Genomic DNA, 17509 nt, shown 5'->3' on the forward strand with positions numbered 1-17509 from the left:
ACATGGACTTCCCCATATCCTTCAGGCTCCTCATGAGAGAGCTATTTACTTCAAATTATAGTTAGGTTCCTAAGGATAAGAAATTCCCTCATATGAAAAAACTTTCAAAGAAAGTTTCTTGGAAATGGCTATGTTTATGGACACAAGTTTTCATTTTGATAAATCAGCATTTTCCAGAAGAACAAAACTAGCAAGGTGGAAAATTCTCAGTCTGCTCTCATATAGATGATTTTGATCTTTGACTTTAATCAAGATTAAGAGATATTGTCATGAAAACATTGAAAAAAAACTGCAGGAGATTCCAGAAATGTATAATGAGTTTTCTTTATGCAGAGCAAATGTGAAACACACTGGCGGTATCTATTATTCTTAATGAGACTAATATTAAGTATTGTCTTTGGAAAAGTTTAACTGTATCAAAGGGTGCTGATAAAGGTCATTAATTCCACAATCTAGTTAATTTCCCCAGAAAACTCCATCTTCCCCACAGAATAACTCTGCTGTTCTTGGACCTGAAGACTAAGACTATATACCAGCCTTCACCCCGGCGTGCAAACAACTTTTGATGAAATAATATGGCTTTGGTCATATTTTGAAGTAACAGAAATATACTTCAGCAAAATGTGACTATAGAATTATACCGCTCAAAGACACTTCAGGTAGCCATCTAATGCATACCTCCACCCAAAGCAGAGTCATCTATATCTATGGTACTCTCTAAGATTTCCAGTAATGGGAACTTCACAACCTTCTCTCGATAAGAAACACCAAGACAGTTAATTTTTTGCTTCTGCTCACACAAGCCTGTATACATTGTCATATTTGTTGTCTAATGTATGAAAAGACAGATGCATCCCATTCTTTTGTGACCTGCATTTTATTAGAAGGACCAATATAGATCGTGTTCCAAGTGTGGAACTTTGGAGGCAAGATTTTATTTGCTGGCTCAGCATCCCCTTTTCAGTATGACTTTGGGTAACTCTGTCTCTGCAGTGTTTTATTTCCTCAGAAATATAATGAAAGTAGTACCTCCCTGTTCCACCAGGAATTGTGTGGAGGAGAAACAACTTCAAAGAGATTCATAGAATCACAGGATCGTTTTGGTTGGAAAAGACCTTTGAGATCATCAAGTCCAACAATTAACATAGCACTGCCAAGTCTACCACTAAACCATGTCCCTAAGCACCACATCTACACATCTTTTAAATACCTCCATGGTGACTCCACCACTTCCCTGGGCAGCCTGTTCCAATTCTTGACAACTCTTTCGATGAAGAATTTTTTCCTAATATCCAATCTAAACCTCCCCTGGCACAACTTGAGGCCATTTCCTCTTGTCCTATCACTTGTTACTTGGGAGAAGAGACTGACACCTACCTCGCTACAACCTCCTTTCAGGTAGTTGTAGAGAGCGATAAGGTCTTCCCTCAGCCTCCTTTTCTCCAGACTAAACAACCCCAGTTCCCTCAGCCGTTCCTCATAAGACTTGTGCTCTAGACCCTTCACCAGCTTTGTTGCCCTTCTCTGGACTCTCTCCAGCACCTCAATGTCTTTCTTGTAGTGCGGGGCCCAGAACTGGACACAGTATTCGAGGTGAGGCCACACCAGTGCCGAGTACAGGGGGACGATCACTTCCCTAGTCCTGCTGGCCACACTGTTTCTGATACAAGCCAGGATGCTGTTGGCCACCTTGGCCACCCGGGCACACTGCTGGCTCATATTCAGCCGGCCATCGATCAACACCCTCAGGTCCTTTTCCGCCAGGCAGCTTTCCAGTCACTCTTCCCCAAGCCTGCAGCATTGCATGGGGTTGTTGTGCCCCAAGTGCAGGACACAACACTTGGCCTTGTTGAACCTCACACAGCTGGCCTTAGCCCACTGATCCAACCTGTCGAGATCCCTCTGCAGAGCCTTCCTACCCTCAAGCAGATCAACACTCCCACCTAACTTTGTGTCATCTGCAAAGTTACTGAGGGTGCACTTAATCCTCTTGTCCAGATCATTGATAAAGATATTAAACAGAACTGGCCCCATTACTGAGCCCTGGGGAACACTGCCTGTAACCTGGTGCCAACCGGATTTAACTCCATTCATGACAACTCTTCGGGCCCAGACATCAAGCCAGTTTTTTAGCCAGCGAAGTGTACGCCTGTCCAAGCCATGAGCAGCCTGTTTCTCCAGGAGAATGTTGTGGGAAACAGTGACAAAGACTTTACTAAAACCTAGGCAAACAACATCCACACTCTTGCTCTCATCCACTAAGTGGGTCACCCTGTCTTAGGAGATCAGGTTAGTCAAGCAGAATCTGCCTTTCATAAATCCATGCTGACTAGGCCTGACCGCCTGGTTGTCCTGTATGTGCCACATGATGGCACTCAAGGTGATCTGCTGCATAACCTTCCCCGACACAGAGGTCCAACTGACAGGCCTGTAGTTCCATGGATCCTCCTTCTGGCCCTTCTTGAAGATGGGTGTCACATTGGCTAATTTCCAGTCACCTGGGACCTCCCTGGAGAGCCAGGACTGCTAATAAATGATGGAAAGTGGCTTGTTGAGCACTTCTGCCAGCTCCCTCAGTACCCTTGGGTGGATTTCATCTGGCACCATAGACCTGTGTGTGTCTAAGTGAGGTAGCAGGTCACTAACCATTTCCCCTCATATTATGGGGGCTTCATTCTGCTCCCTGTCCCTGTCTTCCAGCTCAGGAGGCTGGGTACCTGGAGAACAATTGGTCTTATTACTACAGACTGAGGCAAATAAGGCATTAAGCACCTGAGCCTTTTCCTCGGCCTTTGTCAGTATGTTTCCCCCTACATCCAATAAAGGATGGAGATTCTCTGTAGAGGCTTGGTTAAGTGAGAAGGGGCACGATCTTGTGCCACTGAGCAGTCTGAGCAACCCAGGCTTTGAGCTATGCAAGAGTTAAGTCCAGAGCTCTGAGTATGTAAATCTGTGGACCGATTGCAGGTGCGATCGGGACGCGTGATTAGCAGCCCCGCCTATATATCCGCTGCGTGCTTTGCTAAGAGGGGAAGAACCTCCATACTCACATTGAGATCTTGTCGTTACTCCGGACAGCCGCCCGACACCCGGTGAGCCGCCGCCCCGCTTCAATTCTCCTTAGCCCTCCTTTTGTTGCTAATGTATTCATAGAAACATTTTTTATTGTCTTTTATGGCAGCAGCCAGATTAAGTTCTATTTGGGCTTTGGTCCTTCTAATTTTCTCCCTCCATAACCTCACGACATCTTTGTAGTCCTCCTGAGTCACCTGCCCTTTCTTCCAAAGCTCATAAACTCTCCTTTTTTTCCTGCGTTCCAGCCAAAGCTCTCTGTTCAACCAGGCTGGTCTTCTTCCCCGCCAGGTCGTCTATCGGCACAGCAGGACTGCCTACTCCTTCACCTTTAAGATTTCCTTCTTTAAGAATGTCCAGCCTCCCTGGACCCCTTTGCCCTTCAGGAATGCCGCCCAAGAGCCTCTGTCAACCAGACTTCTAAACAGGCCAAAGTCTGCCCTCCGGAAGTCCAAGGTAGCAGTTCTGCTCACCCTCCTCCTTACTTCTCCAGGAATAGAAAACTATCATTTGGTGATCACTATGCCCAAGATGGCCTCCAACCATCACATCACCCACAAGTCCTTCTCTGTTCACAAACAACAGGTCCAGTGGGGCACCTTCCCTAGTTGGCTCACTTACCAGCTGTGTCAGGAAGTTATCTTCCACACACTCCAGGAACCTCCTAGACTATTTCCTCTCCACTGTACTATATTTCCAGCAGACATTGGTAAGTTGAAGTCCCCCATGAGAACAAGGGCTAGTGATTGTGAGACTTCTCCCAGCTGCTTATAGAATATTTTGTCTGCTCTTCATCCTGGTTAGGTGGTCTGTAACAGACTCCCACCATCACATCTGCCTTGTTGGACTTCTTCCTGGTTCTTACCCGTAAACACTCAACCCTATCATCAATATGACTAAGCTCTAGGCAATCAAAACACTCTCCACCATACAGGGCCACCCCACTACCTCTCCTTCCTTGCCTATCCCTTCTGAAGAGTTTATAGAGATTGACCCATTGTTGACAAATTTCCAGTAAGGTCCCAAGACCTCTCCTGTAAACTCAATCTTCCCATTGCTCATCAGGCTGGGACAGTGCCAGCAATATCAGCCTTTGAGATTCTGTGTTATTAGGGAACCTGATTCTTTGGTCATACAGGAGGCTGTTTTAGGCCAATGACTTCAAGATTTCCAGGCTACTTCCATACTAGTAAACCAAATTCATGAGGGCTTGAATGCAAACCTTTTCCCATGACCATACACACAACTTAACTGCTGCCATGATCTCTTGCCTGGTTCTGGCCCACACTTATAAGCACTCTCCCACACAGTGCCTAGGCACATTGTGAGGGATTTCATCAGCGAGAAGCTGCTCTCAACAGCATGTGTGAGGCCAGTCAGTTTTGGGAATTCAGCCTTACAGATGTGAACTTTACCAGGACACTTACATGCTGGAGAACAGGCACTGTGCCATTTTATTTACTAGTAGAGATGTAGTCACAGGTCTGAAGGCCAGGAATAATCTAACTTGACTCAAACTCAGGGGCACTGGCAAATTAACCAGGAAAAATGTCTGGGTTGCTGTAGCATGCTACTCTCTTCCAGCAGTTCTTTAGGTTCTGTACTATCCTACGTAGCTAGTCAGGGGAGACGGGTGCCTCAGAGAGGGATGCCGAACACGCAATGCGAGCCATAGCTGGGTTAGCAGCTGTTAACATCAGGTTTAACTTAGATCACCAAATCACATTTCTAAGGTTAAGCAATGTAAATAGCAACAGTAGTTAGATAAAGGAAAAACCAGAACATAGCAATAGGCTTCAGCATGAGTGTTTCTAGGCTTGGTTTGGACCCAGACTGGCATGTTAGTTTTGAATTCTTCCATGAACAGAGACATTTCACAATAGATAAACCTATTATAATGTGGATGCACTGCAGAGGCCCTTCCACATAGAAGTCCTGCCAGCACCCTTATTATACCTGAGCGATACCAACTCAGATTCCTCCCCTCATATCAACTTTTAAAGCACTGCTTCATGGGGAAAGAAAGCCAGTCTCTCAGGTAACGAACTCCCAAACCACTTAGGTCTTTATAGGTTAAAACCAACACCTTGAACTCAGCCCAGAAATTTATTGGCAGCCATAGCAGATTTTGAAGACTGTTTTTTGTATGTTCTCTCTGCATGATGCTCCACTTAATAAACAGGTGGTTGAATTGTGCACGCTAGATTCAGTTGCCAAATGGCCTCAAGATGTAGCCTCACACGGAGTACATTAGAGTAATCTAACCTTGTGGTAAGAAAAGTATGGATAACTTGAGCAGAGACCACATGTGACAGGAAAGGTTGTGCTCTTCTTGCCAAACACAGCAGGAAGAAAAAAACCCCTCTTGGCTGGCTGTATCTGCTACCCCAGCATTGCTCAGCTGCCCAAGACCTTCTGTGTGCTCCAGGACCTGAATGCTCAATGGGAAACTGGACCTAAGTTCTGAAATAAGGCACTTGTATTCTCCAGTGTTCTGGAGCAGGAGGCTGGAAATTATGTGACAAATTCACTTAAATTGAATAATGAAAGTTTTCATGACTAAATGTAAAATGAACAATGTACCCTGTAATACAGTCCTTGTGTTATTTATTCTGATACTAAATGTAATTTTATGCCGTTCCTACAATTTCCATGTGGAATGTGCTTACTATTTTGAATTTATAAGAGCACAAGTTCATCACTGAAGTGGGAACATGAAGTTTGGGAGAATGTGTGTGGGTGGCTGAGGATCACAAGATGGTGGTGTGAAGTGTGGCATTACAGCACTAAAAGCCATTCCTACTACATCAGTCAGCAATGAAATAGTTGAAAATGTAGACATCTTAACTGTCACTTGTATTCTCCAGAAAAGTCTAAATGAGGGGATTATCTTGGAAATCAACACTGCATTTGTACGTTTCTTCAACATTTTCTCCACTGCCTGAAAGGTAAAATCAACACCTTAGCACAATAATAAAGATCTAGAGTGGTGGGAGAAATTCAAATTCTTCAGCAAACAATCTTACCTAAAGAATTATGAGATGTCTAAACCCTAGATTATCATAAAGCTGTGAATATGTCGATTGTCAGTATTAAAGAAGGGTAAAAACCTGCAATCAGTGGAGTCCTCACTTCACCTTGCCCAGCTCATTGTCAGTTTCTTGTAAATTCTACTTCATCTCATTCTCATGTATGTGTCAGCTTCTAATAGTAGTTCCCACCAGGTTCTGGCCATCTTAATTAAAGAAAGACATAAAAATAAATAGATTTCCACCAAACACAAATTTGAACTGTCTCAAACATTGTGTTATCATTTCAACTTTTTTAGCTTAAGTCAGTTTTTTCAGGTTGTATCAGTTGTTTTCAGGGATACAAGCAGTTGTTCTAAACCTTATTAAAAAAAGAACTTCCTCATTCCCAAATTAGAGATAATATTTGCTAAAGTATCTACAAGATGTAGAAATATACATTTCATTTGCCTATGTGGTTTAAGTATCCTGATGTCTATGCCCTACTGTGTTTACTGCTGTGCTTTGTATAGTCTATACTTTAGAAAAGAGATATGCAAAATATAGCCTCTACTCTGTTTTAACCAAAGTACACTGAAAAGGAAGGCTTTTGTAAAAACAATCATATAAAATCCTAATAAGCTACTGACACTGTCAATTAACTGATTTTAGCCACAAGGAAAATGAAGAGTGGCTGATGCAGAGGTCTCTGTTTGCCCAAGAAACTATTTACTCAAGGAAGCGCTATAGGTGCTACTGCTGCATTTGCTCCACTCCTCCTGAGAAAGCTCCTCCTTTGTAAGGAAACTATTTTTGGACTGCTGAAGGATTGCTCAACTTCTGTACCCAAACTTGGTGTGGATGGGGGCTGACATTGCCATCAAGGGGTCTAACTGCAGGGTGCTTTGATAAGCTCAGTTTATTCTTTTACTGCTTTAGGCATTGTAGTGAAAACAGGATTTGCATGTCATTTTTATTATAATTTGGTTTCCTGTTCAGGCTAAAATAGCTTTTGAAACGGCAGTTTATCCACTCGTGAACTAGAACAGCGTCTTGTAAAAGTGTGCTGGGTTTACGCTAGTTTCCCTTATTTGAAACATATGCAGAAGCTTATGGTTGTGATCTAGGATTAATACTGTTATAGGCTGGGTTAAATCTAGTTGGAACTGCTGGGTGTGACCGTCATTCTTCATTTAAGATAGTAGAAACAGGCTCATTTATGATGTGATAGAAGTATTCAAACTGAAACAAAGACACACCCAAGGCCACTAAGGAATTTGAACTATCTTGGAGGAAGGCTTTGCTGGATATTTTTTAGAAGGGTATGTGTGTACATGTAACCGTATGTCAGAGAGAGAAACAATCAAAGTGCAGAGAAGCTCACATTATTAAGCCTTTTATAGCAAAGCTAGGGTGAAAGATCCCTTTCCATTTTTCTCCTTTCCTATCTTCTTCCTTCCCTCCACACACGCCCTCTGCTCCTCTGGACTTGATTAGCTATCCACTGTTGCTATTGAAGCTATTTATGTGTCTGTGTTCTCAGGCATATCTGTATACTACTTTATTTTAAATATCTCCCCCCTCAAATAATTTCCCTGGTTGGGAGCATTGCCACAGAAACAGTTGCACTGGCACAAAGGGAATTTGCATCAGGTGCAGAGAAGGAGCATAGGACTGGATGAGCTGCCACAGTCACGAAGGGTTAGGTTGAAAACCTTAGCCTAAAGGAATCGTAACTAGAATTACAACTTTGGGGTAAAGCTGTCCTTGATTTGAAAAGAATAAGGAGCTACACTGGATGATTCAGTCCCTTTAGCTGCCCTGGTAGCCTTCAGAAGCATCCAGAAGAAGAAATCCCTGCATATTGACTGTTCCTGAAGGCAACTGAGTCTGGTTTGTTCACACCTTCTATTATATCCTGTTTCCAGTGCACCTAGCTTCCTTCTGCTTTCTCTTCCCACACTGGTGCCTTCCATATCCAACACATCAGAAGGTCTCTCTGTTCCCTTTTCTTCCCTGCCTGCACCAGCTTGGAGCTAGAAACCTTTGCTCTCCCTAAGAACCTATACCTGATGGGTCTCCCTCTCTGAAGGAGACAGTGTAGAAAGGTCCTGGAAACCCTGAGAGGTGGTCTACAGACAACTTTGGAGGACTGCTCATTGACCTCTCTCTGAAAGTGTCATGCAAATGAGAGTGTGGACTCCTTCCCTGACTTCCCTTTGGTATTCAGAAAAGACAGATTTCATAGAGTCTTTACAAGAACTCAGAATTGTATCATGACTGAACTGTCAAAAGTGTCTTACCCTAACTAGTGGCTTTTCATTCAAGTAACAAGAGGTGACATTTAGACCTCACAAGTAATTCCAAACATCAGTTCGGCTTTAATGTTGGTAAGCACTAGGAGGACCTATTGAGGGTTCCCGTTAGGGACGAGGAGAAAACTTGGTGACAGAGGGCGCCATCTTTACTGTAAACTGTGTTAGTCACTCTAAATTTGCTATTGGACTATTCGCAAGACCCCTGTGTGCTCACTGGCAGATTTATATTACAGAACAGACTTGTTTCAGATGATTGTCCATTTAGGCAACTGTCACACTGGGTTTGCATTGCCTGCGAACATTCTGGAGCAAAATGCTGTCCCAAATAAGTATACATAACCACAGCTAGCTTCAAAACTGGGCATGCATCCATACTGTGGGGCAAATGATTGGGAATATATCTCAGAAAATAACATTAATAGGGTAAAACTATTAGTTATAGACATTACAATGTGAGACGATATGGTATGATTAGCTACATTGACTCAACAAGTATACAATAAATCTTCCTCAAATTATTTTTATTTTAACGAGAAAAAAACTTATTATCAAAATTTAATGCTTTCCAGGGACAGAGGAAACGCAAGCCAAACCTTGTGAGTCATTTCAGTGATCAATTAACTCCCGAAAGACTAAAATTTCCACTTTGTTTTGAGGCTGAATTTTATTGTATTTATTTTCAGTCACCAGTTCTGACAAGTTGAAAGGCCTTTGCTATTAAGTGTCTTGTTCATCCACTCATGCCAAACATGGTTCTGGTCAACAATCTCATTCATAGAGCTGTAAAATATCTTTCGCCATCCTATATTTTCATCTCCAAGTTCTTTCTACCTCCACAATACGCCACAGGACTTAAGGTCCAACTCAGAGCACAGCATCCCGTTAGTGGTTCCCATCACCACATCCAGAGATAACGTAATGTCCTCTAACTTCCTCCATCTTCCTTTCCTCATATATATAGAACTGTATTACCCTTTTTGTTTCAGTGCTATATTGGGAATTTGAGCTCAGCTGTTTATTCTTTACAACTCACAAGCCATTCACAGAGGTACTTCTTCCCTAATCTGTAAATACAGTTTGCTTATCTTGAAAACCATTTCAGTTGTCTACAGCTGACCACAGAATCCAAATTATTTAATGTAACTGATTTATTCTCTTCGTTATTAAGCATTCTTTCCTACCTAGGTCATCTCTAAACATTATATATAACAATACTGTGCTCTCTTCCAGTTAATCAATAAAAATATTAAGTAGCAGATGGCCATGAATTAAAGCTAGTAGGACTCCATCAGAGATGTCTCACAAGTGATTCCTTGTTCACAGTTCCATATGGCTCCTTAACCACTGCTTCATTTAATGGAGCAATACTCTGAATCTAAAACATACATGTTTCTCAATGAAAGTAAAAGAAAATGCCAAATCAGATACTGTACAGAAATCTATAATATCAACATTATTATCATTGAAATGTTTAATTTCATCAAAGACAGGAAAACACAGACATGATATGAAAAAAACAGACAATCTGTTTTCATTATCTTTTCATTCTGATATTCATTATATTGTTCTTTAATTCTTTATTGAAGAAATTACAAATGACCCATTGCATTATTTTGCCAGGGACTAATGCCAAAGCTGACGTTCTCACAACGTTAACCTTTCACAGTGTTACCATAGTTGTAGCCTTCTTTTGCACCTCTTCAATTTCAGGCAGCTCATGTGCTTCTTCTCTTCCCACTTGAAGATGAGGGAATCCTCACTTATTGTTTTCAAAGCCTCCTGCTTTGCTGTAGAACTGGAAATATTTTCAGCATTATCCTTTGATAAGAATGTGTCCTCCACCTCTGTCCTGAATAAAATGCAGAAATACCCATTGAACACTGCTTCCTTTGTGTCATTAGTAGCAGATGGAATAATATTTCCAACTACGTAACGGCGTGGACACTCACAGGTTTTGTTTTGTGCTATTACACTTCTCTGCTTTGGCAAAGTGTTCCTCCTTGCATACTTCGGCTTCTTTCATAATGTTTGTCACAGTTCCTTGTCTAATACTATGCTTTGCTGCTGGCTTTCACTCTATTCCTCTTGTTTGTAGATGAATTTTAATTTTCATATTTGCCATAATTTATTCCCCCTATTAGATTATTTTACTTTATCACCATTAACACCTTATAATTCTAGGGCTGTGAATCTGGGATGAGAGAAAACTTTTTAAACACTTCCTGATTATGTCTTCTTTTTTGAACATTGATTTCTACAGGCGTTTTAGAGTCCTCGTTCCTGTTAACTTTGTGAAATTAACTCTCCTGAAACACCAATCTGTAGCCACGTTCTAAATGAAAGAAGTAATGAATATTTGCTTCAAGGCAATTATTAGATTTCACCTCTAAAATGGCTTGCTTGGTTTATGTCAAGATGAGAACTAGGTAATTCCCTTTTGTTGGCTGCAAGATTTTTTGAACTGTTACATTTTACTTTCAAAAATTCTGAGTGCTTACTGTCTAAACAGTATGAGGTTTCCAGTAAAAGTATTAAAGTTCTCCAGGATAATGCAGCTTATATTTTTTCTGAAATGCAATAGATCATGAACAAACCAATCATTCAGTTTCCAATGTGGATTGTGTACTACAGACAGCAATTTTTATGTAAGGGCATGGACTTAGTAGCAAGTAAGATTATTTTCATATGTGGCATAGAAACATGTGGGTGGAGATCACCAACTCCTTTTCCCTTTTGCTCACTTATCCATTTTAAGTACATTATAACCTTTATGGCTACCCTAAGTCTGCGTTTCCTGGATATTTCTTCCTTCTTCTGCCAGAAAGTTTTGTCCAGGCAGACAAGGGAGGGTTATACATTTGTCTGGGATTTCCCTATGGCTGGTAGCCCTAACAAGCTGGACATCTCCAACTCAGCTGCTGTATATCCAGAAATATGTGTGAGGCTGACTAGCTGCCTGTGCCTTTATTTACAGGAAGCATTCAGTTTAATGGCTTCATAGCCACCCTACAACAGTACAGTAGGTCCAGTGCTTCTAGGAAGTATCTGTCCTTCCCAAGCAGTCTGTGTGCACTTTGCCTTGAAATATTAAAGTGAGAACATTACAAAAGGCAATTTTTGATTGGACCAAGGTATCTTCAGCCCAGTAGTCCCCCTCTGACAGTAGGGGAAGTCTAGGGAAAAGAGAATGAAAAGAGCAACACAAAGCGCTCTGTCCCCAGCAAGCCTCCCCTGGTTCCAGACATTAGAGACTTAGTAACTTCCCAAAATAGAGGTAACACCTTCGTGTATAATAGCCCTTGTGGTAATTCTCTTCAGTGGATGAATCTCACCAATTTTTGAACGCCACTTGTCTTTTGGCATGTCTAGCATCCTGTGATGGTGAGTTCCACTGTTGCATTGACTTGTATGAAAAAAAGTTTCATTATATTTATCTTGAATCACTTACCTGACAGTTTCATCTGATATGTCTATTTGTGAAATACAATTAAAAATAATGCCTCTTCTACAGCACGCATCATTTTATACACCTAAATTTCACATAGAACATGATTTTATGTCCTCTTTTTTTTGTTTCTAGATTTGTTTTTTCATCATATGATTACTGTTCTGTATCTCTGATAACTTCCGTTGCTTTTCTTTGTATTTTCCTTAGTTTTCCTAAGGATTTTGGTGGATGCAGGACCAGTTCTAAATACAATTCAAGATGTGAGTGCACTGTGCACGTATTCAGTGACATACCAAAGATTAATGTCTTATCTCGAGTGTCAAAAGTTCATTTTAAATAAACTGTACTTTGATCCCCCTCTCCCTTTAGCTCTTGACTTGATGTTCTCCTAATTCACCTGAAAAGCACATCCTCTCTGTTTTCCCCCTTTCTCCTGTGCACACAGATCCTCTTTGTCCTTGCCATAACCAGCTTTGCTTTTAGCTTTAATAACATCAGTGCTAAGACAGAACTAAAAGCATTGGCTGGACCTGATTGATTGACTCCAGCCAGAGTCATTCACTTTAGTTGCCCTTTCTAGAAGCAGGACGCAGAGACACTCAGGCTGGTTCTGGACAGAAGTAGCAGAAATCCAGCAGAGCTTTTCTCTCTGGGCTTTGTGCTACAACTCTTTGTAATGGGATCCCCTTCACTCAGGAGAAACCACTACCCAAGAAGCCTGATTCAGTATAGCCGTTCTGATGTGGCTGTTGCCAAAGTACAGCAGTAAGCTTTGCCTTCAGGTTTTGAAATATTTTGCATTAATTCTCACCCCAGTGATTTTGGCTTACCCACCATCAAGACCATCACAGAGAAATAGTGACTGGTAACTGAAATATGTGCCTGGAAAGCCTTGCATTATTAACCTCATGTGTTCTGGGCAAATTCCAGGTCAAATGATTACATTCCACCCATCATAAATTTTCCCTGTGATTCCATGTGGGTATGTGTTAAGGGACAAAATCAGGCTGCTGATTCAGGTTATTATTTTCTTAAACCTTAACCAAATGGATGAACCAGGTTGGGAAAGCAGTTATACAGATTATTCACAACTTGCATTACTTGGTATGAGGTTATACACATCCCATGCAATTCAGGTCAAAGGCACTTTAAAAACAGTAAAATTAGACAGGTATTATTCTGGTTACTACTAACTGACAAAACAGTTTAATTCATTCTGCAAGAGACAATCTACTTCCTCCTCCCTTTCATATTTTTTTCTGCAGAAAAATATCTTAAACTGGCTCTGTCAGTAACAATTTATCCTGTAACACATAGTGGGTTTCCAGCTCTCAGGGACCTATGCTGACTCCCTGTTGGTGCTTAATGCAATTATCATTTATTCTATTTGGATATTAGCATTAGAGAGGTATATTTTTTTTTCATAACAGCTTTGCGTATGTTCTGCATTAACATTCCACTGCTGCCCAGTAAAAATAGTTGGCCGTCTGCCCACTTTTTAAAGTAAATTTTTGGTTTACTATTTTTTAAATTTGGATTTCTAATTATAGTTAGCTCTTCATAAATAGTTTAGCAGAGCTGGAGAGAGTGTTAAGTGCTGCATTTCTGAACCTTTCCTTCCTAATAAGTAAATGTAACCTGGCTCTGACACACCTCAGCTATCCAAATTCCTCCAAAATCCAATATATTTTTGTAATTTCCCTTCTTTGTTCTGGAGTCTTAGGTTTTCTTCCTGAACTTTCTCAGAGGAAACATCCCTCTTACCTTTGATCCTGGCAGTAAACTATCATCCTTTCTCTTCACTTGCCTCTCACCAAACCAGCTAGCGTTTTCGGATGGACCTGTGGGCCATCAGCTGGAGAGCTGTAGGTACTATGTCATCAGAGAGCTATTCTTTGATGATGTGGTCAGCCTTCCTACGGTTTCTAGTAAGCCAGTCTTGGCAGGTTCATTTTGCCAATGCGCCAGCTCATACAGCTGTAATTATAATTGAATCCACAAAGTTAGATTTAGTCTTCCAAGCCCATATATCAGCCTTAGTTACTGCAGTTTTCTGCTACTTAAGCATATTTAATTTACAAACTACTGTGCACATTATATTACCAGTGGCTTTTGAGATGTGTGGAAGGGTGTGTGTTTGAATCAGAGATATAAAAACCTAAGTAACCACACACATAAAAGAGTAAAAAAGAAAGTATGAGAAGTCAGACAGTATGGGAGGACGTAAATACCTTATGCTACAATATTTCAAATGAGCACACAACCGCTCACAAGGGCACAGCTTAAACTGGGTGACAGTCTTTGGGAGTGTCAAGCCAGATACCTCTGTCATTTCCAGCTCATTTGCCAGGCTATATACTGATCTTCCTAGGGGTGACAGCAGCGTGAAAGCACAATAGCATGTTGTAGTGAATCACATCTTGAAGCTTTACTTTGGGGCATAAATGTTTTTCTGTAACCAGCAGGGAATTCTAAAAAGCCCCCAGTGGTCCAGAAATTATTTTTTGCCAGTATAACTCCCTTCAAGGTCTACACTGAAATCCCTATTGAACAATCTTTTTCCTCCTCACTCATAGTCTTTATCAAATCATGAAGGAGCAAGCCTTGCTGTTGGTCTGTAATCTTTTCTTGCAAGCCAGCTGCATGATTGCTCAACAGTTTCTTTTTTGATCACTGTTCCTTTAATATACTGTACCCAAATTGACCCTTTATGGGAAATATTTTTTCCAGTATCCAAAAATCATCTAATCAATAGCAGTTTATGTCTCTTCATTCTTAAGCTTTTAAAAACACTACTCAAATTATGCACAGACATAGAGATATATTTCAATATATTTTTGAAAGTGTTTGTTGTCCCTGCCATTTCCTTATAATTTGCTTTTATCATGGTGTGCTCTCCAGAATTCTCCAGAGGAGGAACTTTCCTTTTATAAATGTCTAGAAGGTTTTTATTGTTTTCCAGAGTAACAGAGACAATCAATCAAAAACCAGCTTTTGAGAGAAAATTATTTGGGAGGGGAGAGGACAGGGGAGAGGACAGAGGAGAGGAGAGGAGAGGAGAGGAGAGGAGAGGAGAGGAGAGGAGAGGAGGGAAGGGAAGGGAAGGGAAGGGAAGGGAAGGGAAGGGAAGGGAAGGGAAGGGAAAACATAGGTGAAAATAGCCAGCAAAAATCTCTCATGCACAGAATTCAGAATATTTTATTTCAGATATTTTGATATGTCCTCTCATTAAAACTGATGTCCTTCAAATCCTTATCTACTTCTATATATTGCACATTGAGCCTGGATACTGTTTCTTATGATACCCTATGCCTGAGGATTCTGGTAAAATATCTTGTTATAGTTCTTCCTGAGAAATGTAGTTTAACTAAGGATTAACTTTAACTAAAATATAAGTTTAAGTAAGTCTAACAGAGGAAAAGTGGGTATCAAAGGCAACCACATGAGGATTTTGGAATCCCTCTCTTTTCCCGCATTGTTTGTGATTTCTTTTTAACAATATTTTCTGACTATCCCAACTGCCAGTAGTAAGAGTGACAGAAATCTTCAAAACATTTCATAAGAAATCAAGTTAATAGAAAGAGGAGCATAATATGATTGCAAACTAACAGCAGCTTTTCAAATTTTATAACTCACAGTAGAAACCTAATGCAACTCCAGCACCAAATTTCTACTAAATATTTTAAAAGAATGCTAAAAATAGTTCATATAGAAAGATCAGAGATGGCATTGCAGGACCTATTCTACTGCTATCTGGAATGCTGACAACACATTTCAGAAATTAGATCCTTTCTTTTAACAAAGATAACAAACTCTGAAGTTCTTTACTACTGCCAAGTCCACTTCAGTGGGACAGGACAGCTAGTGTGACCTGTGTGGAAAAACTAAAATGACAAAAGAGGTTTTCTGACTATTAAACCAGAAGACAAATAAGCAGCTATACTGTGAGACTTATTGCTGGACTCTGAATTAGTAATTTCACAAAGAGTTCGAGGAGTTTACTTAGAATAACCTACCAGCTTCTGGCATTCTATAAATAAAAATATTTGAATCTGTATAGTAATTAATAGACCAGATATGAACCACAAAGTTCCATTTAAAGCTATCTGTAAAGTAATTTCATGATAATGTAGTTGCCTGTTAGAAACTGGTTTAGACAGAAAATTGTAGGCACTGATACAGGTAGCTGATACAAATGGGGGAGGAGAAAAAAAAAAGATATCCTGAACTTCTTCACTTTCCTAATTCAACATCTCAAAATCTTGAAGACAGCTTTGAGACAGGTTCCAGAGACCATTGCTTTATTAGTGTGTCATTACAATGTAAATTTACAAGTCTAATAAAAGGTATGGAAGAAAAAAATAGCGTTAGGTTCAGGAACTGAGGTACACAGAGGGATGGAGCCTCTGCCATACATCTGAGAAGAATAATGTGGAGGTATGAAGCTGTTGGGATTTCCTGTCATCCTTTGCTCTCCCACTCTTAATCTCCTGAACTGTTCACAGAATCACAGAACTGTTCACAGAATCACTGTTCTAATTTTGACATAAGCCCAATTCTAGCATGTTCTTTCGATCAGTCGTAAGGACCGTGACACTACCCAAGTTTTAAAACAGTAACCTCAGGCACATTTTCCTCTCACATCACTCCCTGCATATTACACTGCTCCTTGGCACATTTTTCATGCTGAAAATTCACTAGTGCCTATGGAGGCAAGTCCCTCAGGGGCTGGGGGTCTCCTTCAGTGTGAATCATGGCTCCAAAGCGTTCTGTTGACCACCTCAGTTATTTAAAAAAATGCTGGGTGTGAGGATCTCACTCTAAATATTTTGCTTATGAAGTTCACTCAGAAACCATAGGACTTATGTTTGTAAACCTCTCAGTCTCAACCATCAGCAAAAGACCATCTTTTCATTCCACAGTTTAGCAATAGCTTGTGAATATCTCTGATGACTGATCCATTTTTAATAAATTTTCACTATCATTTTTGTATACAATATGATTCTCCATTGTTATAATTTTTTCCATTCTATATAATGCTTTAGCAGTGCAGATGTTAGTAAATTTGCAGTTTTAGAGAAAATACAAGCATATTTCAAATTGTAAAAAAAGTTTTCATCTTCCTTGCTTTAAACTCTCATTCAACTGTGTCAGATACCAAGCGGTTGTTTTGAAGATTTTTCTTTAACATGCGTATGACTTACTTTAGTTTTGTAACAGATGAAGTGCACTTATAAACCTCAATACCTGTGCAACTGTAATGTCTTAGCAATTTCATAATGAAATTCATATGGAATTTAGCAACCCAAGCCAGATTTGTGTCAGAATCTTTAACATGTTCCAGTTGCATGAAATACTAATTAAAGGCACTCATTGTTAACTGATATAAATAGTCCCCACTTAGCCCATTATAGGTATGTGTTGTAAAACAAACAATTATGTGACAGATGATACATGTTAACACAGAGAAATTCTGTAATGACATTTCTGTAACACTGTAACCTCTTCAACCACCATGTGTTCCATATTACAGGCTAAAGGGGGTGCTGATTGCAAAGGTGATGTTACTTTCCAGTTTGTGACTTTTCTTCTAAGAATAGAAATGCCTTAGAGCACCTCTGAATGATTTACATTACAAATTTAGTACAGGCAATGAAATCATT

This window comes from Nyctibius grandis, chromosome 1, assembly GCF_013368605.1.
Source record: "Nyctibius grandis isolate bNycGra1 chromosome 1, bNycGra1.pri, whole genome shotgun sequence".
Lineage (NCBI taxonomy): Eukaryota > Metazoa > Chordata > Aves > Nyctibiiformes > Nyctibiidae > Nyctibius > Nyctibius grandis.